General features: G+C 45.9%; 1 protein-coding gene across 2 annotated transcripts in view; it reads left to right on the forward strand.

The window, feature by feature from the left end:
* Positions 1-6,765: 6,765 nt before the first annotated feature.
* The window catches only part of FAM169A (family with sequence similarity 169 member A), a 55,522-nt gene continuing 36,162 nt past the window's right edge, over positions 6,766-26,125 (forward strand). Inside the window, exon 1 of one of the 2 annotated variants that reach the window (XM_069962792.1) lies at positions 6,766-6,890. The gene's annotated coding sequence lies outside the window, so the exon portion shown is untranslated. The other variant, XM_069962793.1, reaches the window with a different exon arrangement.

Raw genomic sequence — 26,125 nt, forward strand, 5'->3', positions numbered from 1 at the left:
AGGAGGCAGAGAGGCTAACAGATTATAGTCTCTCTTCTACACATAGCAGAATGTGCTAAAAAATGGTCATGTGTTATTACTATGGGTACATGTGTGGTGAGCCACCCCTGTGTAGGTACAGAGGTGGTACGGCCGGTCATTTTTTTTTCACTGGATCCTGCTCTGTGGAATAATGCAGAGGTCTGTACTATTCCATCCTGCCAAATAATGGATACTTCCAGAGTCGGACTGGGCCACCAAAGGACCGGAGGGGCAGAGTGATGAATGGGTAGTAGTATGATGATGAAGGGGTAGTAGTATGATGATGGAGGTGCAGGAGGATGAAGGAGGTAGTATGATGATGGAGGAAAAGTAGGATTAAGGAGGTAGTAGTATGATGATGGAGGGGCAGTAGGATGAAGGAGGTAGTATGATGATGGAGGGGCAGGAGGATTAAGGAGGTAGTAGTATGATGATGGAGGTGCAGGAGGATGAAGGGGGTAGTAGTATGATGATAAAGGGGGAAGTATGATGGAGGGGCAGAGTGGTGAATGGGTAGTAGTATGATGATGAAGGGGTAGTAGTATGATGATGGAGGTGCAGGAGGATGAAGGAGGTAGTAGTATGATGGTAAAGAAGAAGTAGGATGAAGGAGGTAGTAGTATGATAATGGAGGTGCAGGAGGATGAAGGGGGTAGTAGTATGATGATAAAGGGGGAAGTATGATGGAGGGGCAGAGTGGTGAATGGGTAGTAGTATGATGATGAAGGGGTAGTAGTATGATGATGGAGGTGCAGGAGGATGAAGGAGGTAGTAGTATGATGGTAAAGAAGAAGTAGGATGAAGGAGGTAGTAGTATGATAATGGAGGTGCAGGAGGATGAAGGAGGTAGTAGTATGATGATGGAGGAGCAGTAGTATGAAGGAGGTAGTAGTGTGATGATGGAGGGGCAGTAGGATGAAGGAGGTAGTAGTATGATGATGATGGGGCAGGAGGATGAAGGAGGTAGTAGGATGATGATGGGGGTGCAGGAGGATAAAGGGGGTAGTAGTATGATGGAGGAGGAGGAGGAGGAGGAGGATGAAAGGGTAGTGGTATGATGATGGAGGACAAAATCTCATGAACAAAGAAAAAACTCAGCTCACCATAGGTGGTTTGTTGTGGGATGGTGGTCATTCAGGCAGGAGCAAGTGGAGTAGTAGCGGGCCGCACCCGGTAATAATGGTAAAAAGGAGGAGAAGATCCACAGCGTCCAAAAAAAGGTTTGTTGTCTTTATTATGAGGCATATAAGAAGTTACAAAAGATAAAAACGTAGGCCTACATGTTTCGGGGAAGCATCCCTGAAACATGTAGGCCTACTGTCAGGAACTTACTTGACCGGGATCCAGCGCCATCTTCAGCCTCCGGGCCGCAGCGCCGCCTCCCGTCATCCTCCCGAGTGACGTCACGGATACCCGACAGCGTCCCTGGTAACCAGGGACGCAGCGGGCTCCGCTCACTCGGCCGCTCAGCTGAGCGGTGTTTAGCACTCAGAGTGAGTGGCAGACGCCGCTGCCACTCACTCTGCAGTGCAACAGATGTACTAGATGAAGACTCAGGAGTCCGGACCAATGATGTTCTGGTCCGGGCTCCTGGTCTAGTACTTAAAGAGCCAGCGGTTATTTACTGATCGCTGGCTATTAGGTTCATTTCCTGGTCCCAGCTCTCCCTTGTCTATTCCCGCGTTCCCCATCCTAATCCCTTCTGACTGCTCGACTCATTATTCTGACCTTCCGCCTGACCTGTGACTACTCTTTGTATTACTGATTTTGTACTGCGTTGTCCGTGTGGTTTGACCTGGCTTGTTCACTTCGCTTATTGTGTTTGTCTGTCCGTCTGTTTTGTGTTACACGTACCTAGTGTAGGAAATGTCTTTGTGGTTGTCCGCGACCGCCTAGGGTCGACTGAGGCAATTAGGCAGGGACAGTGGGTGGTTTCAGATCAGGGCCCACTGTCTGGTTGTGTGTGTCCGATTCTGACACCTATGTTTTTATCTTTTGTAACTTTTTATATGCCTCATAAAGACAACAAACCTTTTTTTGGACGCTGTGGATCTTCTCCTCCTTTTTACCATGATGATGGAGGGTCATCATATACTGTATATATTAGTGCTGTTCTGGGGTCACTTTCACACACTGAGCCCCCACATAACTCTGATCTCCCACAAAGCATCCAATGTATAATGGACCTAAGACCCTCCAACTACAACAGCTGCAGGCACTACAACTCCCAGCATTTACTGATAGTCTGCTTCCCTCAGGATATGCTGGGAGTTGTAGTACATATGAGCTGCCACTGTAGAAAGAAAAATCAAAGTAATGTATGTACGAGTCCCCCAAAGGGACTTAAAATGTGTAAAAAAAAAAGAAGTTAAAATCACTGATACACTACCCCAAAGCCCCTCCCCCAATAAATGTTGAAATCACCCCCCTTTCCCATTATATAAATAAAACATATAAAAATAAATAAACATACAATATACCGTAGCGTGTGTAATTGTCCAATCTATTAAAGGACAACTCCCACAAATTTTTTTTTTGGCTTATTTAACACACATTACAAAGTTATATAACTTTGTAATGTGGTTAAATACCCGGTCTGGCCCCCTTCCCCCACTTTCCGACCCCCGACCCCCCACCCCGGAAGTTAAAGAATGTATACATTACCTATTACGGTCGTCACGGTCCTCTTCTCCCGGGCGGCATCTGGTGACAACAACGTCAGAGCCGGGGGGCGGTCCGGGTCTTCTTCCTCCTCGGCGTCTTTATTGAAAATGAATGGGAGAGAAAAGGCTGCTGGTGCACATGCGCACCAGCAGCCTTTTCATTGGCTGGAGCGCATCACATGGCTTCCAGCTTGCTCAGCCCTGATTGGCTGAGCTTGCTGGAAGCCATGTGATGCACTTCAGCCAATGAAAAGGCTGCCGGTGCGCAAGCGCACTGGCAGCCTTTTCTCTCCCATGGACCCGAAAGTAAGAGACATCAACGGAGGGATGGTGAGTATGGTGTCTGTGTTTTTTTTTGGGGGGGGGACCCGCCGGAGTTGTCCTTTAAAATATAACAAGCGGCATTGCGAACAACGTACACGAAAAGAGGGAAAAATATGCGCGGATTACCGATTTTGTTACATTATATATATAAAAAATCAATAAAAAGTGATCAAAACGTCCGATCTTTACAAATATGGTATTAATAAAAACTAAAGATCGTGACGGAAAAAATGACGCCCCATACAGCCCTGGAGGTGAAAACATAAAAGCGCTATAAGCGTCACAATAGGCCCATTTTATTAATAATTAATAATGCATATAGTGCATTACGTAGACACATATTGTATTCTTTTTTACGATTTCACCTATTTATATCTTCATAAATAATATATTTGGGATTCCGTCATACGTTATGTTAAAATGAATGACGCCATTACACAGTACAACTATTCCTGTAACAAACAAGCCATTTCATGGCCTTGTAGATAAAAAACTGAGAGTGCTGGAGCTCTTAGAAGGGGTGGAGGGAAAAACGAAAGCACAAAGATCAAAATTTGCGCGGTCCACTGGGTCATTTTGGGCCTGGTCCTCAAAGGGTTAAGGTTGGCCTAACCGACCAGTCCAGTTATATCACTGGAAATATGTGGCTTAACCAGCCCTTCTCAATGCATTCAGGCCAAAGTGGACTGGGTAGTAGTATGTTGTATATGTCATGTGACAGTACATACAAGGCATACAAAATAATAACAAGTTAATACTCATGTGCTCCCCATTCCACACCATATGTTCTGTAATGCCTCTCAGCTTATAACTGACTGAGGAGGACATCCGCTGTGATCAATGAATGGCTAAGTGGGGCATCAGAAGTTGTATGGGAGTGAGTATTACTTCTATTATGCTTACACAACCCCAATACATCCACTTTGATGCAACTGTATCCAGAGAGAAATCTGCAGCATTTCTGTGTGATTTTTCTTTATTACTATTCTGGTGATCCCACACTATGCTGGGCAGTCTGTAGGTCTATGGGGCCAACGGATGGGATGTCAATTGCAAAAAATCCAACTTGTTGCATCCATCTTTTCCATCCAGGATGGATCCAGATTGCTGGACCACACTATGCATGCAGTGCAGCTCCCCTAGGTGTGGTCACTCAGCTTTCCCAGCTTCCTGACCACACTATGCATGCAGTGCAGCTCCCGTAGGTGTGGTCACTCAGCTTTCCCAGCTTCCTGACCACACTATGCATGCAGTGCAGCTCCCCTAGGTGTGGTCACTCAGCTTTCCCAGCTTCCTGACCACACTATGCATGCAGTGCAGCTACCCTAGGAGTGGTCACTCAGCTTTCCCAGCTTCCTGACCACACTATGCATGCAGTTCAGCTCCCCTAGGTGTGGTCACTCAGCTTTCCCAGCTTCCTGACCACACTATGTATGCAGTGCAGCTCCCCTAGGTGTGGTCACTCAGCTTTCCCAGCTTCCTGACCACACTATGCATGCAGTGCAGCTCCCCTAGGTGTGGTCACTCAGCTTTCCCAGCTTCCTGACCACACTATGCATGCAGTGCAGCTCCCCTAGGTGTGGTCACTCAGCTTTCCCAGCTTAATGACCACACTATGTATGCAGTGCAGCTCCCCTAGGTGTGGTCACTCAGCTTTCCCAGCTTCCTGACCACACTATGCATGCAGTGCAGCTCCCCTAGGTGTGGTCACTCAGCTTTCCCAGCTTCCTGACCACACTATTCATGCAGTGCAGCCCCCCTAGGTGTGATCACTCAGCTTTCCCAGCTTCTTGACCACACTATGCATGCAGTGCAGCTCCCCTAGATAAGATCACTCTGCTTTCCCAGCTTCCTGACCACACCATGCATGCAGTGCAGCCCCCCTAAGTGTGATCACTCAGCTTTCCCAGCTTCCTGACCACACTATGCATGCAGTGCAGCCCCCCTAGGTAAGATCACTCAGCTTTCCCAGCTTCCTGACCACACTATGTATGCAGTGCAGCCCTCCTAGGCGTGGTCACTCATCTTTCCCAGCTTCCTAACCACACTATGCATGCAGTGCAGCCCCCCCCAGGTGTGATCACTCAGCTTTCCCAGCTTCCTGACCACACTATGTATACAGTACAGCCTGCCTATGCATGGTCACTCAGCTTTCCCAGCTTCCTGACCACACTATGTATGCAGTGCAGCCCCCCTAGGTGTGATCACTCAGCTTTCCCAGCTTCCTGACACTATGTATGCAGTGCAGCCCCCCTAGGTGTGATCACTCAGCTTTCCCAGCTTCCTGACCACACTATGTATACACTGCAGCCCCCCTAGGCGTGGTCACCTAGCTTTCCCAGCTTCCTGACCACACTATGTATGCAGTGCAGCCCCCCTAGGTGTGATCACTCAGCTTTCCTAGCTTCCTGACCACACTATGTATACAGTGAAGCCCTATGTATGCAGTGCAGCCCCCTAGGTGAGATCACTCAGCTTTCCCAGCTTCATGACCACTCTATGTATACAGTGCCACCCCCCTAGGTTGTGGTCACTCAGCTTTCACAGCTTCCTGACTACACTATGTATGCAGTGCAGCCCCCCTAGGTGTGGTCACTCTGCTTTCCCAGCTTCCTGACCACACTATGTATGCAGTGCAGCCCTCCTAGGCGTGGTCACTCAGCTTTCCCAGCTTCCTGACCACACTATGCATGCAGTGCAGCCCCCCCCCCTAGGTGTGATCACTCAGCTGTCCCAGCTTCCTGACCACACTATGTATACAGTGCAGCCCCCCCTAGGCGTGGTCACTCAGATTTCCCAGCTTCATGCCCCCTAGGTGTGATCACTCAGCTTTCCCAGCTTTATGACCACACTATGCATGCAGTGCAGCTCCCCTTGGCGTGGTCACTCAGCTTTCCCAGCTTCCTGACCACACTATGTATGCAGTGCAGCTCCCCTAGGTGTGGTCACTCTGCTTTCCCAGCTTCCTGACCACACTATGCATGCAGTGCAGCTCCCCTAGTTGTGATCACTCTGCTTTCCCAGCTTCCTGACCACACTATGCATGCAGTGCAGCCCTCCTAGGTGTGATCACTCTGCTTTCCCAGCATCCTGACTACACTTTCTATGCACTGAAGCCCCCCTAGGTGTGGTCACTCTGCTTTCCCAGCTTCCTGACCACACTATGCATGCAGTGCAGCTCCCCTAGTTGTGATAACTCAGCTTTCCCAGCTTCCTGACCACATTATGCATGCAGTGCAGCCCTCCTAGGTGTGATCACTCTGCTTTCCCAGCTTCCTGACCACACTATGTATGCAGTGCAGCTCCCCTAGGTGTGGTCACTCTGCTTTCCCAGCTTCCTGACCACACTATGTATGCAGTGCAGCTCCCCTAGGTGTGGTCACTCTGCTTTCCCAGCTTCCTGACCACACTATGCATGCAGTGCAGCTCCCCTAGGTGTGGTCACTCTGCTTTCCCAGCTTCCTGACCACACTATGCATGCAGTGCAGCTCCCCTAGGTGTGATCACTCAGCTTTCCCAGCTTCCTGACCACACTATGCATGCAGTGCAGCTCCCCTGGGTGTAATCACTCAGCTTTCCCAGCTTCCTGACCACACTATGCATATCACCTAGTATTGGGATTCTGCTGTCACCCAGCTTTCCTAGAATCAGATCTGTAATAATAATAATAATTTCGCATGGCACCACATCTGCTTTCTACTTCCCGACCATATACAGTGCCGTGTCCGTCCGGCAGCGCAGGGAGGCCGCGGCAGGTGACAGCACCGTGCACACTACGTGTGGGGGCAGTGCGCGGGAACGTCAGAGGGGAAGGGGCAGCAGAAGCGCCGAGCATTGCCAATCATCCCCAGCACAGCACCAGGGAGGAGAGTCCTTGTGGAGGTGAGTGATGCGGCTGGCAGTGCCCCAGGGTGGCTCCTCATCATCCTCCTCCCGCCTCCCCCCGGGCACACACCGCGCCACCGCCGCCTCTAATAGCAGATTAGGTGGGAAGAAGGTAAGGAGGGAGATGGGCGAGCAGATCCCGGCAGCGGCTCACGTCATGGCCGTCATGTTTTCTATGGGATTAATATCACTGTGAGGAATTGCAGCCCGGGCATTGTTACCAGTGCGGGGGGGAAGCAGAGTCATGTCATCCCCACCTCCATGATGGATGTGCAGGGGTCATGTGTCATGTGTGCAACATGGATGTGCAGGGGTCATGTGTCACGTGTGCAACATGGATGTGCAGGGGTCGTGTGTCATGTGTGCAACATGGATGTGCAGGGATCGTGTGTGCAACATGGATGTGCAGGGGTCGTGTGTCATGTGTGCAACATGGATGTGCAGGGATCGTGTGTGCAACATGGATGTGCAGGGATCGTGTGTGCAACATGGATGTGCAGGGATCGTGTGTGCAACATGGATGTGCAGGGGTCATGTGTGCAACATGGATGTGCAGGGGTCATGTGCATAGTTAATGTGTGCAATATACAGTATGTGCATGGATTATGTGTGCAGTGTACAGTATGTGCATGGATGGTGTGTGCAATATACAGTATGTGCATGGATTATATGTGCAATATACAGTATGTGCATGGATTATATGTGCAATATACAGTATGTGCATGGATGGTGTGTGCAATATACAGTATGTACATGGATTATATGTGCAATATACAGTATGTGCATGGATTATATGTGCAATATACAGTATGTGCATGGATTATATGTGCAATATACAGTATGTGCATGGATTATGTGTGCAGTATACAGGATATGCATGGATGATGTGTGCAGTATACAGGATATGCATGGATGGCATGTGCAGTATACAGTATGTGCATAGATCATGGATGCATCAAGTGTTTTAATGTGTGAATTAGAGATGAGCGAACCTGGAGCATGCTCAAGTCGATCCGAACCCGAACGTTCGGCATTTGATTAGTGGTGGCTGCTGAAGTTGGATAAAGCCCTAAGGCTATGTGGAAAACATGGATATAGTCATTGGCTGTATCCATGTTTTCCAGACAACCTTAGAGCTTTATCCAAGTTCAACAGCCCCAGCTAATCAAATGCCGAACGTTCGGGTGGACTCGAGCATGCTCGAGGTTCGCTCATCTCTAGTGTGAATGCATCATGTTTCAGCATGGGCATCATGTATGTGTATGTGATGCTGCTAGCATTTCCCACAGGAAAGCCGCAGGACTCTTTATAACCTTTGTTACTCTAGGATTTTGCCTGATTTACATTCCCTCATTTCTGGCATTTGTAATATTGTTGTATGGTGAAAACATCCCCGTCTCTAGTAAGCCTCCATTTTAGAAATGTTGCAGAGATAAGTGTCCTTTGTAGGATGTAACTGAGACTTTACATTACTGGAGCCTGGCATAGATGCGGTGACTTAGGTGCCAGCTGAGATTTTTGGATGGATGTTTTCCCCTGACACATGTGGATTGTTTGTGCTGACTTTGAGGTGTTTTATAAAAAAATGATTATATGTGTATTACTATACAGAAGCTGCCCACTGGTGTTACTTTGTGCCCACATGTGCCTGGCATTCTATATAGAAGAGTAGTATGAGACCACAGTTTGTTGCATTGGCATAGTTTATAAAGTATTACTATGTGCCCGCAGCTTATTACCTAGTCTGGTATCGTATGTAGATGTTATATACCCATAGCTCTTTACACTGGTATAGTGTATGCAAAAGTTACTGGCTTATAGCTTATTGCCCTAGCAGCACTGTATATAGCAGTGTTCTTGTATATCCACAGTATTGTATATAGTCAGGATCTTGTATACTTTCACCTTTATCCCCTGGCGTTGTGTGAAAAAGTTTTCTTACTAAAGATGAGCGAACCTCGAGCATGCTTGAGTCGATCCGAACCCGAACGTTCAGCATTTGATTAGCGGTGGCTGCTGAAGTTGTATAAAGCCCTAAGGCTATGTGGAAATCATGGATATAGTCATTGGCTGTATCCATCTGTTCCAGACAACCTTAGAGCTTTATCCAAGTTCAGCAGCCCCCGCTAATCAAATGCCGAAAGTTCGGGTTCGAATGGACTCGAACCCGAACCCAGTTGGCTCATCTCTAGTTCTTACATATCCAGGACTTATTGCCCTTTGTATTGTATATAAAACTGTCCTTGTATGTCCCTGACTTCTTGTACTGGCGTTGTATATAGAAGTACTTATAGTACTTATACTGTATAGTCACAACTTATTTCCTTGCCAGCTTATGCAATAGTGTTCCTGTATATCCACAATGTATTCCTCAGCATTGTAAATAGAAGGGACATTTTATATAGAAGTGTCCTTTTATATCCACAAGTAATTCCGTCAGTGTTGTATATAGACGAGATCTTGTATATCCACAACCTATTCCCCAGCATTGTATATAGACGGGAGGATGTATATCCACAAGTTATTCCCCTGGAACTGTATAAATAACAGTGTTCTTGTATATCCAAAACTTATTCCTTTGGCATTATATGTACTAGTGTTCTTGTATATTCACACGTTACTCCCCTGGTACTGTATATAATAGTGTTCCTGTATATCCACAACTTATTCTGTCAGTGTTGTATATAGAAGTGTCCTTTTATATCCAGAAATAATTCCCTCAGTGTTATTTCCCATCATTGTATATAGACGAGATCTTGTATATCCACAACTTATTCCCCCGGCACTGTATATATAATAGTGTTCTTGTACAGTATATCCACAAGTTACTCCCCTGGTATTGTATATAGAAGTGTTCCTGTATATACACAACTCGCTCACCTAGTACTGTATATAGAAGGATTGCAGTATATCCACAACTCACTCACCTGGTACTGTATATAGAAGTGTTCCTGTATATACACAACTCGCTCACCTAGTACTGTATATAGAAGGATTGCAGTATATCCACAACTCACTCACCTGGTACTGTATATAGAAGTGTTCCTGTATATCCACAACTCGCTCACCTAGTACTGTATATAGAAGGATTGCAGTATATCCACAACTCACTCCCCTGGTATTGTATATAGAAGTGTTCCTGTATATCCCCATTTCAATCACCTGATACTGGATATAGAAGTATTCCAGTATATCCAAAACTCACTTACCTGGTACTGTACATAGAAGTATTCCAGTATATCCACAACTCACTCACCTGTTACTGTATATAGATGTATTCCTGGATATCCACAACTCACTTACCTGATACTGTACATAGAAGTATTCCAGTATATTCACAACTCACTTACCTGGTACTGTATATAGAAGTGTTCCTGTATATCCACAACTCACTTACCTGATACTGTACATAGAAGTATTCCAGTATATTCACAACTCACTTACCTGGTACTGTATATAGAAGTGTTCCTGTATATCCACAACTTATTCTGTCAGCATTGTATATAGAATTGTTCCTGTATAACCACAATTTAATTCCCTGGTATTATATGTAGAAGTATCCCTATATATCCACAACTCACTCATCTGGTACTGTATATAGTAGTGAGAAGAAAATACCCCACGTGTATCGCCGCCACATTGCGGCTTCGTCAGGAGCAGGCTGACGAAGTAAAGGCCCTATTCCACGGAACGATTATCGTCGGTATTCGGCCGATATCAGCCGCTACGGACGATAATCGTCCCTTGGAATAGAGTGCAACGATCAGCCGACATCGTTCATGTCGGCTGATCATTGCAGTCGCTTGTTTTTCAACATGTTGAAAAACAAGCGACTGACATAGCAGCGATCTGCTGCCGTCGCTCCGTTGAATAGGAGCATCGGCAGCAGACGCTGCTATATCCTATGGGCTGCCCGGACGATCAGCGATCCCCCGGGCAGCCCCCACGCAGCTCCCCGCCGCCCCTCCCGCACTCACCCGCTCGCTGCAGCCGCGACGAATAGCGGCGGCAGCGAGCGGGGAACGAGGAGCAAACGAGCGCTGAGAGCACTCGTTTGTTCCTCTGGCGACCGGTGTGACGACCCGTGGAATAGGGCTTTAAGTTGCAAGCTAAAGATTCCATGGATTGGATGATCCTTTAGGATAGAGATCAGAGGGGTTTAGAAGCCAAGTCATTACCTTGATCTCCTTGTCATACTGCTCATTTCTGATCAATGCTTGCGTTGTGGCCCGGGGCATTATCCTTGTGAAAGAGGTAAATACCTTTAGGGAATATAAGTACTAACTAGAAGTGAGCGAACTTACAGTAGTAACAAAGCGAAGCACTTCATCATGCTTGGCCATTGGTTTTCAGGCTGCTGCTTTGAGTTTAGCCCCGCTCCGGGGGCCTGGAAAAGCTGGATTCAGTCCTGGGAAAGACGACGGGCGAGCGCAGTGAAGAGCTTTGCGCTGTCAATATTCAACCTTAGTTTAAGGGCCCTATTATACTGAGCGATTATCTGCCGTATTCAGGCAGAAATCGCCCTGAGTAATAAAGACAATGATCAGCCGAGGAGCCAATCGTCAGCTGCAAGTTTAAAAATCATTGCCCACTGACCCCACATCGCTCCATGTAAGAGGAGGTGCGCGGCCAGCAGCTAATAAGAGTATGTAGACAATAATAAAGCTATACTTTACTTCTCCATGCTCTCAAGTGTCTTTCTGGCTTCTCCCCACTCACGGCAGCCACCGCTGGCACATCTGAAGTCGTCTCTGAAGTGACAGGCTGCTCATCCTGCCTCAACGTGATTGGCTGAGCGGCCTGTCACTACAGAGACGTGTCAGCGGCGGCTGCCGCGAGTGGGGGGAAGCCGGAAGGACATGTGGAGAGTTAAAGTATAGTTTTATTTTTTTCTATATACGCAGCAAAGGCTGCACGGACATCGCTATGCTAATGGTCGAACACATCAACATAGGCTGTATCCCAGAACCCCTAGGGATGCATCCAACTTCTTTAGCCACTGGTTGTCAAATGCTGAATGTTTGGTCTCAAGCATGATCGAGTTGCACTCATCTCTAATATTAGAGTATTCATGGGGTGAACAGTTATGCACACTAAGGCCCCTTTCCCACTGAGCAAAACTAGCGGAATTCGACGGTGGAATTGTCCGCCGCGGAATGCCTTTAGCCTCCCGCTCATAATGGGAGTCTATGGGAGGCGCGCGCTCCTGCTCTGGCCGCGCTGAAGAATGAACATGTTCATTCTTCAGCGCGGATAGGGAAGGAGCGCGCGCCTCCCATAGACTCCCATTATGAGCGGGAGGCTCCGCCGCGGAATTCCGCTAGTTTTGCTCAGTGGGAACGGGGCCTAAAGGGCTCTGTGTTTTTGACTGTTTTGTGTGTTTTTGTTTGCGTCATATTATTATTACTTTATACTTTTGACGTCAGGATTGTGTGGCTCATGGGCTGGCTTGGCATGTTTATAAGGTGTGTGGTAGGTTGTCTGCACACATATCCCTCTGGTGGTTCTTTAGAGCTGAAAAATTTGCTGGTTATTAGCTTTTGGGGAGAAGGTGGCATTAGTTCTTAAAGAGAACCTGTCCCCAAGACAATGCCATCTAATCTATCACCATCATATTATAGAGCAGGAAGAGCTGAGCAGGTTGATATACTGTATTTTATGTGGTAAAAGATTCAACATAATTTGTAATGTGTTGATTGAAATCCCTGTGCAATTTATTTTAGGCTGGGTTCACATTACGTTTTTGCAATCAGTTTTGTTTTACAAAAAACGGATGAAAAATAGATGCATTTGTGTGCACCTGTTTTGATCCGTTTTCTCATTGACTTCCATTCTAAAAAAAAGAACGGATCAAAACGGATCCGTTTTTTTTTACGGACACAAAAATTAGGCTGGCTACATTTTTGTGTAAGTTAAAGAAAACGGATCTGTTTTTATCCGTTTTTAATATTAGAAATCAATGTAAAAATGAATCAAAACGGATGCACAGAAATGCATTAGTTTTTTCATCTGTTTTTTGCAAAAAAAATAATAAAATGGATTAAAGAGGATGTACCACCAGGTACATCCTCTTTAATCTGACCCAGGGATAGAACGGCGCCGTCACAGGGAAGCCGGGCCAGAGCTGGGCCAGGGTACCGGGCCAGAGCTGAAGCACAGGAGGTGGGCTGGCCCGCCCCCAGTGGGAGGGAATTCCCTCCCCTCTATGACACGGCTTCATTAGAATCAATGGAGCCGTGTCATACAGGGGCGGGGGATTCCTCCCACTGGGGGCAGGCCGGCCCGCCTCCTGTGCTTCAACTCCGGCCCAGTACCCATGGATAGAACGGGGCCGTACACGGGAACCGGCCGGGGGTTAAAAAAACGGACCACGGCACCAGCTTCCCCGTGACTGCGCCGTTCTATCCCTGGGTCAGATTAAAGAGGATGTGCAGTGACCATCCATCTGCAGTGACCATCTATCTTCAGTGACCTTCCATACATATGCAGTCACCATCCATATGTAGTGAGCATCCATCTGCAGTAGAGTTCACTAAAATGTTGTTTTAGACACACGTATGGTAGCCCCCAAATCATTTTGGTGGTGAGATGTTTCACTGCGACGTGTGGGTCTGTTCTGGTACAATGCCACACACCTTGGGCCATATGTCCTCTCACAATACACTTTTGACAAAGCAGCACATGAGCAGTTCACTATCTGCCATCACCATGAAAATGCTATCTAAGCTACTTACAGCAAGTTCTAGAGGAGAGGGAGCTGAGCAGATATACACTCACCGGCCACTTTATTAGGTACACCTGTCCAACTGCACGTTACCACTTAATTTCTAATCAGCCAATCACATGGCGGCAACTCAGTGCATTTAGGCATGTAGACATGGTCAAGACAATCTCCTGCAGTTCAAACCGAACATCAGTATAGGGGAAGAAAGGTGATTTGAAAGCCTTTGAACGTGGCATGGTTGTTGGTGCCAGAAGGGCTGGTCTGAGTATTTCAGAAACTGCTGATCTACTGGGATTTTCACGCACAACCATCTCTAGGGTTTACAGAGAATGGTCCGAAAAAGAACATCCAGTGAGCGGCAGTTCTGTGGGCGGAAATGTCTTGTTGATGCCAGAGGTCAGAGGAGAATGGGCAGACTGGTTCGAGCTGATTGAAAGGCAACAGTGACTCAAATAGCCAACCGTTACAACCAAGGTAGGCAGAAGAGCATCTCTGAACGCACAGTACGTCCAACTTTGAGGCAGATGGGCTACAGCAGCAGAAGACCACACCGGTGCCACTCCTTTCAGCTAAGAACAGGAAACTGAGGCTACAATTTGCACAAGCTCATCGAAATTGGACAGTAGAAGATTGGAAAAACGTTGCCTGGTCTGATGAGTCTCGATTTCTGCTGCGACATTTGGATGGTAGGGTCAGAATTTGGCGTCAACAACATGGAAGCATGGATCCATCCTGACTTGTATCAACGGTTCAGGCTGGTGGTGGTGGTGTCATGGTGTGGGGAATATTTTCTTGGCACTCTTTGGGCCCCTTGGTACCAATTGAGCATCGTTGCAACGCCACAGCCTACCTGAGTATTGTTGCTGACCATGTCCATCCCTTTATGACCACAATGTACCCAACATCTGATGGCTACTTTCAGCAGGATAATGCGCCATGTCATAAAGCTAGAATCATCTCAGACTGGTTTCTTGAACATGACAATGAGTTCACTGTACTCAAATGGCCTCCACAGTCACCAGATCTCAATCCAATAGAGCATCTTTGGGATGTGGTGGAACGGGAGATTCGCATCATGGATGTGCAGCCGACAAATCTGCGGCAACTGTGTGATTGATTTATTGATTGAATCTCTGATGTTTCCTTGCTAAGGAGTCCAGTGACACTGTGTACTGGACTCCTTGAGACTGGGTTCACACTAAGTTTTTTTTAAGAGGAGGTAACATCAGGTACATCCTCTTTAATCTGACCCAGGGATAGAACGGCGCCGTTCTACCCATGGGTACCGGGCCAGAGTTTAAACACAGGAGGCGGGCCATTGATTCCATTGATTCTAATGAAGCCGCGTCATAGAGGGGAGGGAATTACCTCCCACTGGGGGCGGGCCAGCCCGCCTCCTGTGCTTCAGCTTTGGCCCGGTACCCATGGAGAGAACAGCGCCGTACACGGGAACCAAGCCGTGGTTCAAAAAACGGACCACGGCACCGGCTTCCCTGTGACTGCGCGGGTCAGATTAAAGAGGATGTACCTGATGTTGCATCCTCTTTGAAAAAATAAACGGATTGCATAAACGTAGTGTGAACCCAGTCTCAAGGAGTCCAGTGCACAGTGTCACTGGACTCCTTAGCAAGGAAACATCAGAGATTCAATCAATAAATGTTATACCAAATCTTTTCCCATAAAGATATATATATATATCTATATCTATATATCTGCTCAGCTCCCTCTCTAGAACTTGCTGTAAGTAGCTTAGATAGCATTTTCATGGTGATGGCAGATAGTGAACTGCTCATGTGCTGCTTTGTCAAAAGTGTATTGTGAGAGGACATATGGCCCAAGGTGTGTGGCATTGTACCAGAACAGACCCACACATCGCAGTGAAACATCTCACCACCAAAATGATTTGGGGGCTACCATACGTGTGTCTAAAACAACATTTTAGTAAACTCTACTGCAGATGGATGCTCACTACATATGGATGGTCACTGCAGGTGGATGGTCACTGCGGGTGGATGGTCACTGCGGGTGGATGGTCACTGCGGGTGGATGGTCACTGCGGGTGGATGGTCACTGCGGGTGGATGGTCACTGCAGGTGGATGGTCACTGCAGATGGATGGTCACTGCAGATGGATGGTCACTGCGGGTGGATGGTCACTGCAGATGGATGGTCACTGCGGGTGGATGGTCACTGCGGGTGGATGATCACTGCGGGTGGATGGTCACTGCAGGTGGATGGTCACTGCGGGTGGATGGTCACTGCAGGTGGATGGTCACTGCAGATGGATGGTCACTGCGGGTGGATGGTCACTGCGGGTGGATGGTCACTGCAGATGGATGGTCACTGCGGGTGGATGGTCACTGCGGGTGGATGGTCACTGCGGGTGGATGGTCACTGCAGATGGATGGTCACTGCGGGTGGATGGTCACTGCGGGTGGATGGTCACTGCGGGTGGATGGTCACTGCGGGTGGATGGTCACTGCAGGTGGATGGTCACTGCAGATGGATGGTCACTGCAGATGGATGGTCACTGCGGGTGGATGGTCACTGCGGGTGGATGGTCACTGCAGGTGGATGGTCACTGCAGATGGATGGTCACTGTGGGTGGATGGTCACTGCGGATGGATGGTCACTGCAGGTGGATGGTCACTGCAGGTGGATGGTCACTGCAGGTGGATGGTCACTGCAGATGGATGGTCACTGCAGGTGGATGGTCACTGCAGATGGATGGTCACTGCACCCCTGCTAATGAAGTTGTGTCAACAGAAAAGGCTTCAAGTTTCACAGCACTATAAGAATTGGACCTCTACTGATTGGGCGGCTTTCTCCAATAAGTCAAGTTTCTGCCTCACTAAACAGATGGATATTGGAGTATGCGGTAAGAAACATCAAGGAACTAACACGCTGCAGCAGTTTCTGGAAGAACAAGCTGGTGATGGCAGAGATTATGGCCTGGGAAATGTTTTCGTAGCATTCTCTGGGCCACTCATCCATGTGGAAGGTTCTGTCAACCGATTTGAATATAAAATCATCCATACAGATCACATACATGCTCCCTGGGGCAGATGGGATCTTTCAGCAGGACAATACAAAATGTCACCTGGCTAGGTGTCCATCCCTAGCACTTGACAATGACTTTTAAATGCTACTCTGACCCGCTAATTCACCAGACTTGAGCATCTGTGGACCACCTCAATCATTGTGTTTGCTTTGTGGGTTCTTCCCCACACACTCTCTAGCAGCTGTGGGGTGCTCTGTAGTCAGCATGGCTCCAGATACCTGTGGCCACCTACCAGGATAGGATTGAGTCACACCAAGGTCCTTTAGCTGCTGTCTATGCTGCACAAGGCGATTACTCTTTACTCTGCATATTAGATGGTGGTCATAATAATGTGACTTGACTGTGTATTTTGCACCTTTTAGGCTGGGTTCACACTACGTATATTTCAGTCAGTATTGTGGTCCTCATATTGCTACCAAAACCAGGAGTGGATTGAAAACACAGAAAGGCTCTGCTCACACAATGTTGAAATTGAGTGGATGGCCGCCATTTAATGGCAAATATTTGCTGTTATCTTAACAACGGCCGTTGTATTGAAATAATGGCAGCCATCCACTCAATTTCAACATTGTGTGAACAGATCCTTTCTGTGTTTTTAATCCACTCCTGGTTTTGGTTGCAATATGAGGACCACAATACTGACTAAAATATATGTAGTGTGATCCCAGCCTAAAGTGGTCAGCACTTTGTGTAAATTAAATAGTACAAAAAAAATCCTAAACATTCACTTGAATTCTGGGTTGTATTGCAACAAAGCAGAAAGGGAGTGAACACTTTCACAAGGCGCTGTATATCATAAATGACCCCTATAAAGAAGCTGTTCAAAGAATTGGCCATTGAGCTACTTCTATGTCAGAGCTGTAAAAACTCTATTTAAAATTTTTACGCATTTCTTTCATGATCAGTGGTTTTTCTCATAGAAGTTATAATGGCCAAACCAGAGAAAAATGTGTGGTTAAAGGGGTTATCCAGCACTACAAAAACATGGCCACTTTCCCCCTACTGTTGTCTCCAGGTTAGGTGGGGTTTTGAAACTCAGTTCCATTGAAGTAAATGGAGCTTAATTGCAAACCGCACCTGAACTGGAGACAACAGTAGGGGGAAAAGTGGCCATGTTTTTGTAGCGCTGGATAACCCCTTTAATTTTCTTTACATGCGATCACATTTATTTTTATGTTATTTTAACGTTAGTAGTAGTAAGTATTTTTCTGATTGCAATATGTGACCTCCGCTTTGTAGAAGTGTTTCTCAGCTATAGTCCTTGAGGAACCCACAAGGTGACTTGTCAATGGGGTACAAACATAATCTTCCTGTAGAAGTAAGTTCATTTACCACACATACATATATGTTCCTTTTTGGACTAACAGGGTGCAGTTTTGGCACACAGTGATCCATCTGAACAGTGCCCACAGTCTTAATATGCCACCTACTTTTTTTTCTTTCGGTGTATCACAATGTGCACTTCAAAGTTGCACTTTGCATCATAAGGCTATGTTCACACTACGTAAAAAACACGGCCGTATTTCATAACAATGGCTGTAGTTGTGCAAACAACGGCCGTTATTTGTGAAATAACGTTCGTTGTTTGTGCAATTACGGACGGTTTTATAAATTACACCGGTGTTTTTTTACGTATTGTGAACCCGGCCTAAACCAGGGATGGGGAACCTTCGGCCCTCTTGCTGTTGCAAAACTACAATCTTCTTTGTACCCAAAGCTTTGGCTGTCCAGGCATGATGGGAATTGTAGTTTTGCAACAGCTGGAGGGCCAAAGGTTCCCCATTCCTATCATGAACTGTGTGGATGAAGAGGTGGATGGTTCTGTTATGATAGTGAACACGCAGTCTTTTACACAACATGTTACCAAAGACACTTACAAGAAAAAAGGTGGATTTTGCTGTGGGCCAAAAGTCACTGACAAAGAAAGTGACCGCAGACTGAAGAAAAACATGTTAAAGGGAACCAACCACTTAAAAAACGCATGTAAAGAAAGCTATGGGAATGTGCTGTAGCAGCACCCAGCACACTTCCCAAACATGCTTTTATACCCCCCGTCCCTGCAATGTACAAGCCAAAAACGTACTTTATAAACTCGGCGCTCTGTATGTAAATTACCCCCAAGTAGTCCTCTGGGCGGGGAGCTGCGGTCAAGTAGTCACGGTCCCTGGGCGTTCTGCAGTGCTAATCACGCCCCTCTGGGCGTGATTAGCCTGCATAATTGTGGCGGCGTCATCGGAGGCGCGCTGTCTCTAACGTTAGCACGCCTATGTTCTTGCTGTGCCGCTCATGCGCAGTACAGCGGGTCCGGTCTGCGCCGTACTGTGCACGTGCAGAAAGCCTCAAACTCATTGCTGGAGATCCGACAATGAGTTTGAGGCTATTTTGCACCTGCGCAGTACGGCGCAGACCGGACCCGCTGTACTGCGCATGAGCGGCACAGCAAGAACGTAGGCGTGCTGACGTTAGAGACAGCGCGCCTCCGATGACGCCGCCAGAGGGGCGTGATTAGCACTGCAGAACGCCCAGGGACCGTGACTACTTGCCCGCAGCTCCCCGCCCAGAGGACTACTTTAATTTACATACAGAGCGCCGAGTTTATAAAGTACGTTTTTGGCTTGTACATTGCGGGGACGGGGGGTATAAAAGCATGTTTGGGAAGTGTGCTGGGTGCTGCTACAGCACATTCCCATAGCTTTACATGCGTTTTTTAAGTGATTGGTTCCCTTTAAATATTTTCCAAAGGAGCCAATGAAAAAAAGGAAAAGCTCTGTTCACACTGCCTCTAGTCTCCACTGATTTATGGCCATGTGAATAGAGAAGTCTGCTATGTCTTACACATTAGAAGGCTTGTTCAGCCAGTAGTAATTCCTTCTTATCCCTCCCAAACATATGCAAGCTCAGCCGGGGATCAGGCGTCCAGACCACATTCTTTATGTTCAATGGAATGCTCTACTGTAGCCTATATAGCTTTAGATCAGTGCTTCTCAAACTTTTTCTACTGGAGCCTCACCCAACAGACCAAGGCAATGCCTGGGCCTCACCAGACTGACCAAGAGGGTTCCTGGGCCTCACCATCTGTGGTGAAAGTCCATTTAAAAGCTGAGAATAATGCTAGGGTTACCTTTCACCTGTCTCCCAAGCTCTATATGCTAATAAATTAAGTACAAAATAAATTAATAATGTTGTGAAAATGGAGATTTCTGCAAACAGCAAAAGGACTGGCTCCTCAGCTGGGCCTCACCAACAACTAGGGGGCGCCTCACTGGTGAGGCCCGCCTCACAGTTTGAGAAGCACTGCTTTAGATGGTTCTCATTTGTAAATGCACGTATGAAATAAAAATCATATGTGAGTGGATTCTAGATCCAGATGTAAAGAAGCAAATTATCCAGAACTGTATAAAATTCCTGTTTCCTTATTCTATTTGTTAAAATAGGAAACACCATTGGCAAGCTAGATATCAAGACGCATTTTGCGCGTATGCGCTCTTTGCCACAGATCTAGTGGATTCAGTGTGTAAATGACATTTGGTCCTAGTCAATAATAAAATCCACAGTGTAGACAGTGAAATTGCACGTTAGAATCTGAGGCTATGCCCTTGGATTTTTAACGTGGATACATGATACAAGATTTTTCCATCGGCGGCACTGGCTTTCCAATTAGAGTATCGGGCAAGTTAAAATCCAGTACAGTTAGTCCTTCTTTACCACATCTCGACCAACCACTGAGATCTTTTCAAAGCATTTAAAGGGAAAAAGACATTTCCAAAAAAGACAAGGGGGAGGGGGATTTATTAAATGGTGCAAAGTGAAACTGGCTCAGTTGCCCCTAGCAACCAATCAGATGCCACCTTTGGAAAATTAAAGAATCTGTGAGGAATGAAAAGTGGAATCAGAAATCTAAAAAGTAATTCCACTGGACACTTAGCCTAATAATAAACTGACACTTTCTGTTTTCTAGTAAAGACTTTTAGTCTGCTTCTTATCCTCAATACAGAGAAAGGTGACACCTGTATATAGATAAAGCATGATAAGGCCATTCCCAGTTACATGATGGTCAGTGCTCAGCCTTCCCCTTTCCTGCACCATGATCCCTGCACAGGTCACAGAGCTTGGCTAGAAAGCTTTTCCATAAATGTCATTAGGGTCCTCTCTAGTATATTGTGCCTATGTCAGTGTGGCTTGCTGTGTATAGCAGCTTAAAGCAACTCAGGCAAGATGGCTGTCCCCATAATAGTACTAAAAATGTAATGGAAAAAAAATTACAATAAGAAATGATTAAAATAAGTCAAGCAATAACTATTGTTACAGAAAACAGATACGTAGTATACAAAGTGGGGACACAAATAATGTATGTTACCTGCCTATATTTGTCCTATATACAGTATATTGCTCCCTGTACATGTTCTTGTTCCCCTGTCTATATATACATAGTGGGCAGGCCCGCACAGATGTGAGTGCTGGGTTGAGCAATTTAATGTCTCCCCCCGCTGCTCCCTCCTCCCTCTCACAGAGTACAGTGTCAGGCACAGCCTGAGGCAGGGACACAGCAGCAGCAACCTGCTGGAAAGTGATACAGATGTCACTGTACCCTAATAAGATATATTGCAAAGATTTATGTACTAACAATGCATAAACAAAAATGACAGGTACACTTTTAGAAAAAAAAACAGGGTCATCTTGCCAGACTGTGACCAGACCTGCCCTAAAAATGTGCATCATGGTGGAACAATACAGTTGGCTGGGGAGCCACTATGGTCACGATATGGATCACCCCTGGGTATATGTGCCCTGTCTAATAGTAGTGAACACAGACTGAAGTTACAACCAGCACTCACTATGCCGAATAACCGTTATCAGGATGATATTACTACTGAGATTCAGGCGTGTAAAAAACTAGCTGGATGTTAGTGGTGTCTTACAAGAATTATGGGATAGACAAGACAGAGCAGTAATAGAGCTGACAGTCAGGGCTGAAGTCATTTTCTGCTTTAGTCTGGAGGCGGCTAGGTAATGAGCTTTCACACCTATTTTTAACATCAAGCCTTTTGCGCAGTGCTATATTGTATTCTTAGGTGCTGCACGTAGGGACATGAAACTCTTTGTGCGCTTGCTGATCTATTTGTGGTTTCCTAAATTTTAATATATTCTGTGTAGTGACCAGAAAATAATTTATTGGTATAATATATAAAAGCAAAGGTATCATGTATTACATTAATGTATACTCCTAAGCATTGAACTTATGGACCATGGGAAGTGGGTAAATGTTGTTTTATCTTTATATACTCAACAGTGCACACTGCTCAATGGACGGGTTACATACTGGAATGTCAATTGAATTTTCCATACGTTGCAATCTTCAGCCAAGCACTATGTGTAACTCATTGCAATAGGACATGCTCCAGGGCAGTGTTGCAATGTAGATCCTATGACCAAAAGTAGTCATTACAAGACCACTTTCAGCCTATATTCTCACATTTTTTGAGTAAAAAATACAGCAGTATTTTGATAATTAGGTCCTTAAATAAAGAGCATGATCATTATTTACAGCCATAGTTGTCAAAATACGTCTGTATTTTCAGTCCAAAAAACGTGTGAACATAGCCTTAGGCCATGTTCACACAACTTATATTTTCGTAAAAGTACAGCCATTGTTGCTGATTGCAACAACAGCCGTGATTAATACGAAAATATACGTTACCTGGCCTCTATGGAATCCCGGCTGGAGAGTGTACACATAGTATACGCTCTTGCCAGGATCTGCCTTGTCAGGTGACTCAGCTTGCTCAGCTCCCATTGGCTGAGCAACTGCAAGCCATCTGAGTCATGTCACTTTTTTATCTTCCCTAGTGACATGACTCCTTCACTCACTGAGTCCACTCGGCAGCAGGAGAGAGTATGAGGGGAGGGGGGAGCTGCCTATGTGCCTGGAGTCTGTAGCGAGGGAAGATAAGCAAGTGACATGACTCAGATGGCTTGCAGTTGCTCAGCCAATGGGAGCTGAGCAAGCTGAGTCACCTGACAAGGCAGGGGAGGGGGAGGCTGGTGTAACAGGAGCTAGAGCAGCCCTCCTGCTGATGACAAGAAGAAGCTGAGAGAAGAAACTGGTGACAACAGTAATTAGGTATGTGTGAGTTTAGTGCACTTCCTGGTGGGGGGTGGAGGGGGGAAAAGACAGGGAAGGGAGGCAGATAGGTGATTGAAGCACATTACAGAGTTAAATAACTTTGTAATGTGCTTCAATTAGTGGGAAAAAGTTTTTCATGGGAGTTGTCCTTCAATATACAATAAGGGGTCCAGATCATAGCATCAAATATAAAGTGCAATGGCAAAGTGCAAGTGCTACTATCATGTAAACATCATTAGGGTATATTCACACGAACGGGCTCGCAGCGAGATTCTTGCTGCGAGTCCGGCAGGTCTTGGCAGTTCCCACAAACTACATACTTGCTGCGGTCTAAACGACCGCAGCGAGTATGTAATTCTGCCGCCCTTAACCCCTTCTGCTCCCGGCCGACTCCCCCGCTGTAAGCATACATTACCTGTCCTCGCTGCACGGGTCCGGCGTCCTGCTCTCCCTTCCGGCCAATCAGTGGCTGCAGCTGGGCAACACACTGATTGGCCGGACGGGAGAGCAGGACGCCGGACCCGTGCAGCGAGGACAGGTAATGTATGCTTACAGCGGGGGAGCAGAAGGGGTTAAGGGCGGCAGAATTACATACTCGCTGCGGTCGTTTAGACCGCAGCAAGTATGTAGTGTATGAGAACTGCCAGGACCTGCCGGGCTCGCAGCGAGGTTCTCGTGTGAATATACCCTTACTGAGCCCTACCGTTGTCTTAACTTAAAGGGATTATCCAGTGTTAGAAAAACATGGCCACTTTTACACCACTCTTGTCTCCAGATTGGGTGGGGTTTGAAACTTAGTTCCATTGAAGTAAATGGAGCTTAATTGCAAACCGCACCTGAACTGGAGACAAGAGTGGGGGAAAAGTGGCCATGTTTTTGTAGCACTGGATAACCCTTTTAACATAACACCCACATATGTTTGAGACCGAGTATAGATGTTACCTAATAATCAATAAACATAGACTTCCTCCAGGACAACACCGTCCCGTTGGAAGTGTATGTGGTTTCCCGGAGGAAGTCTACAATTATTGATTATTAGGTAACTATACTCGGTCTAAAACATATGTGGGGTGTTAAGTTAGGGCCCTATTACACCTACCTGTTATTTTTTTTTTGAGCCAAAGCCAGGAATGGACTATACACAGAGAACAGTTAATAAGGAAAGACTGAGATTTCTCCTCTTTTCTCATCCATTCCTGGCTTTGGCTTCAAAAAATCTGTCAGATAATCTGTTGGTGTAACAGGGCCCTTAGTTAACATACCCTAAGGCCGTGTCCACATTGTGGGCATGGTTTATGTCTTAACAGAATCTATGACCTATGACAGATAGGATTGAGGCCTATCTGTCCCGGAGGAAGTCTATGTGGCATCCTGGAGGAAGTCTATGTTTATTGATTATTAGGTAACATCTATACTCGGTCTCAAATATATGTGGGGTGTTATAATAAGTTAGGACAACGGTAGGGCTCAGTAATGATGTTTACATAATAGTAGCACTTGCACTTTATATTTGGACCCCTTATTGTATATTGAATTAGCCCTAATGCACATTGTTTTGGTGGGGCTGCGGTAGTCCAATATTATATTATCAGTAGAGATGAGCGAACCGGGTTCGGGTTCGAGTCCATCCGAACCCGCACGATCGGCATTTGATAAGCGGGGGGCTGCTGAACTTGGATAAAGCTCTAAGGTTGTCTGGAAAACATGGTTACAGCCAATGACTATATCCATGATTTCCACATAGCCTTAGGGCTTTATCCAACTTCAGCAGCCCCAGCTAATCAAATGCCGAACGTTCAGGTTCGGATGGACTCGATCATGCTCCAGGTTCGCTCATCTCTAATTATCAGTTATATCCTCTGGGACTGCCACTGTCTTTTAATGCAAGGTTCGTTCTTCCCTTTTTAAAAACACATTTTTAATGTAATATTTGTGTTTAATAAAAATTAATTTGCTATGGAAACTCAGCATGCGTATTTTTGTATGGCTATACTAGTCTGTTTATAGTCAATGGGTAGTCCACCAGTACACTGTAGTATATGTCAACAAACCAGTAGTACAACATACACCAGCGATATACTGCAGTTATCTAATGTAAGCATAGCCTCGAGCCTATCTGTTATAGATCCTGTGTATGCCCACAATGTGAACACGGCCTTAGGGTATGTTAGCACAATGTTTTCACTGCAGTATATTCTTGTTGTGGGTACTTCAGCTTTACACGGCTTTTATGTAAGGAGCCTAAAGTAACATGCAAGGAGCATGAAGAAACATGGAATTTATGTAATGGTGTCTCAAACAAATAGTCTAACATAAAAGATTGTAGAACTTTGTCAATGCATGTAGAAATATCTATTTGTGAAGCTGTTTCCTCATTTCACACATAGTAATGGATGCAGAGACTGCCTGGGGAAATAATGGAAGTCTCTGTGCACTCCCCATTTGTGACACGTAGTGTATGCATCTTCAGGCAATAAGTATAGAAGTCACGTGTACTGGACATACAGGATCAGCTTTTCATTCTTTTTTGCCCCTCCCAAGTTTAAACTATTATACAATATAATATGAATCTCCAGAATGATGAGAATTCTGCATGAGAAATTGCTAGTGTATATAGGCTGAGACTACAAACCTGTTCTTGCTATCAAAACTTTATAGAAACTCAATGGATCCTATCTGCATGATCACTCAGGTATCCTCCATATACATTGATTGTAGCATAGATCCAATGTCACAGCTTCAATATCAACAGAAGATAAAACAGAGTTGTGAATAGAGACAGGTTATTCAGGTTATCTGACAGATTGTGACAGTTTTAATTATTCCTTACAATGTGGTCAGGGAGCATTGAAGAAAGAGGCTTATAGAAATACTTATGCCTCTCATCATTCCCTACATATGTAAATCACAGCAAATCAATAATACAGCCAATAAAACAGTAAAATGGCCATATAATGACCCTATAGTGGTCAGAGGGCAGTGCTGCACACTATAGTCTGAGAATACAGGCACTGATCATACGTAAGCCGAGTAGTATGCATAGCAAACGTCATGCTGAGATAATCTCATTTAATTGATATTCATTGGGCTTGGGTGGTCTGGAGGGCTCTGACTGCGGCTTCTGACCACTATACCTGTAATTCTTATATACTGGTTTACTTGTATCCTGCATAAATAAGCCTTGATATCTTTATGTTTAAAAATGTAATATTTGGGTCATATGACTAACTAGGTGACAGTTTTCATTTGCTATCGTTCTTTTACAAATAATTGTTTTATGATTATCTGACAGATAATAAAATTCAGAATGAGCTGTGTCGACTA

This window comes from Dendropsophus ebraccatus, chromosome 3, assembly GCF_027789765.1.
Source record: "Dendropsophus ebraccatus isolate aDenEbr1 chromosome 3, aDenEbr1.pat, whole genome shotgun sequence".
NCBI lineage: Eukaryota > Metazoa > Chordata > Amphibia > Anura > Hylidae > Dendropsophus > Dendropsophus ebraccatus.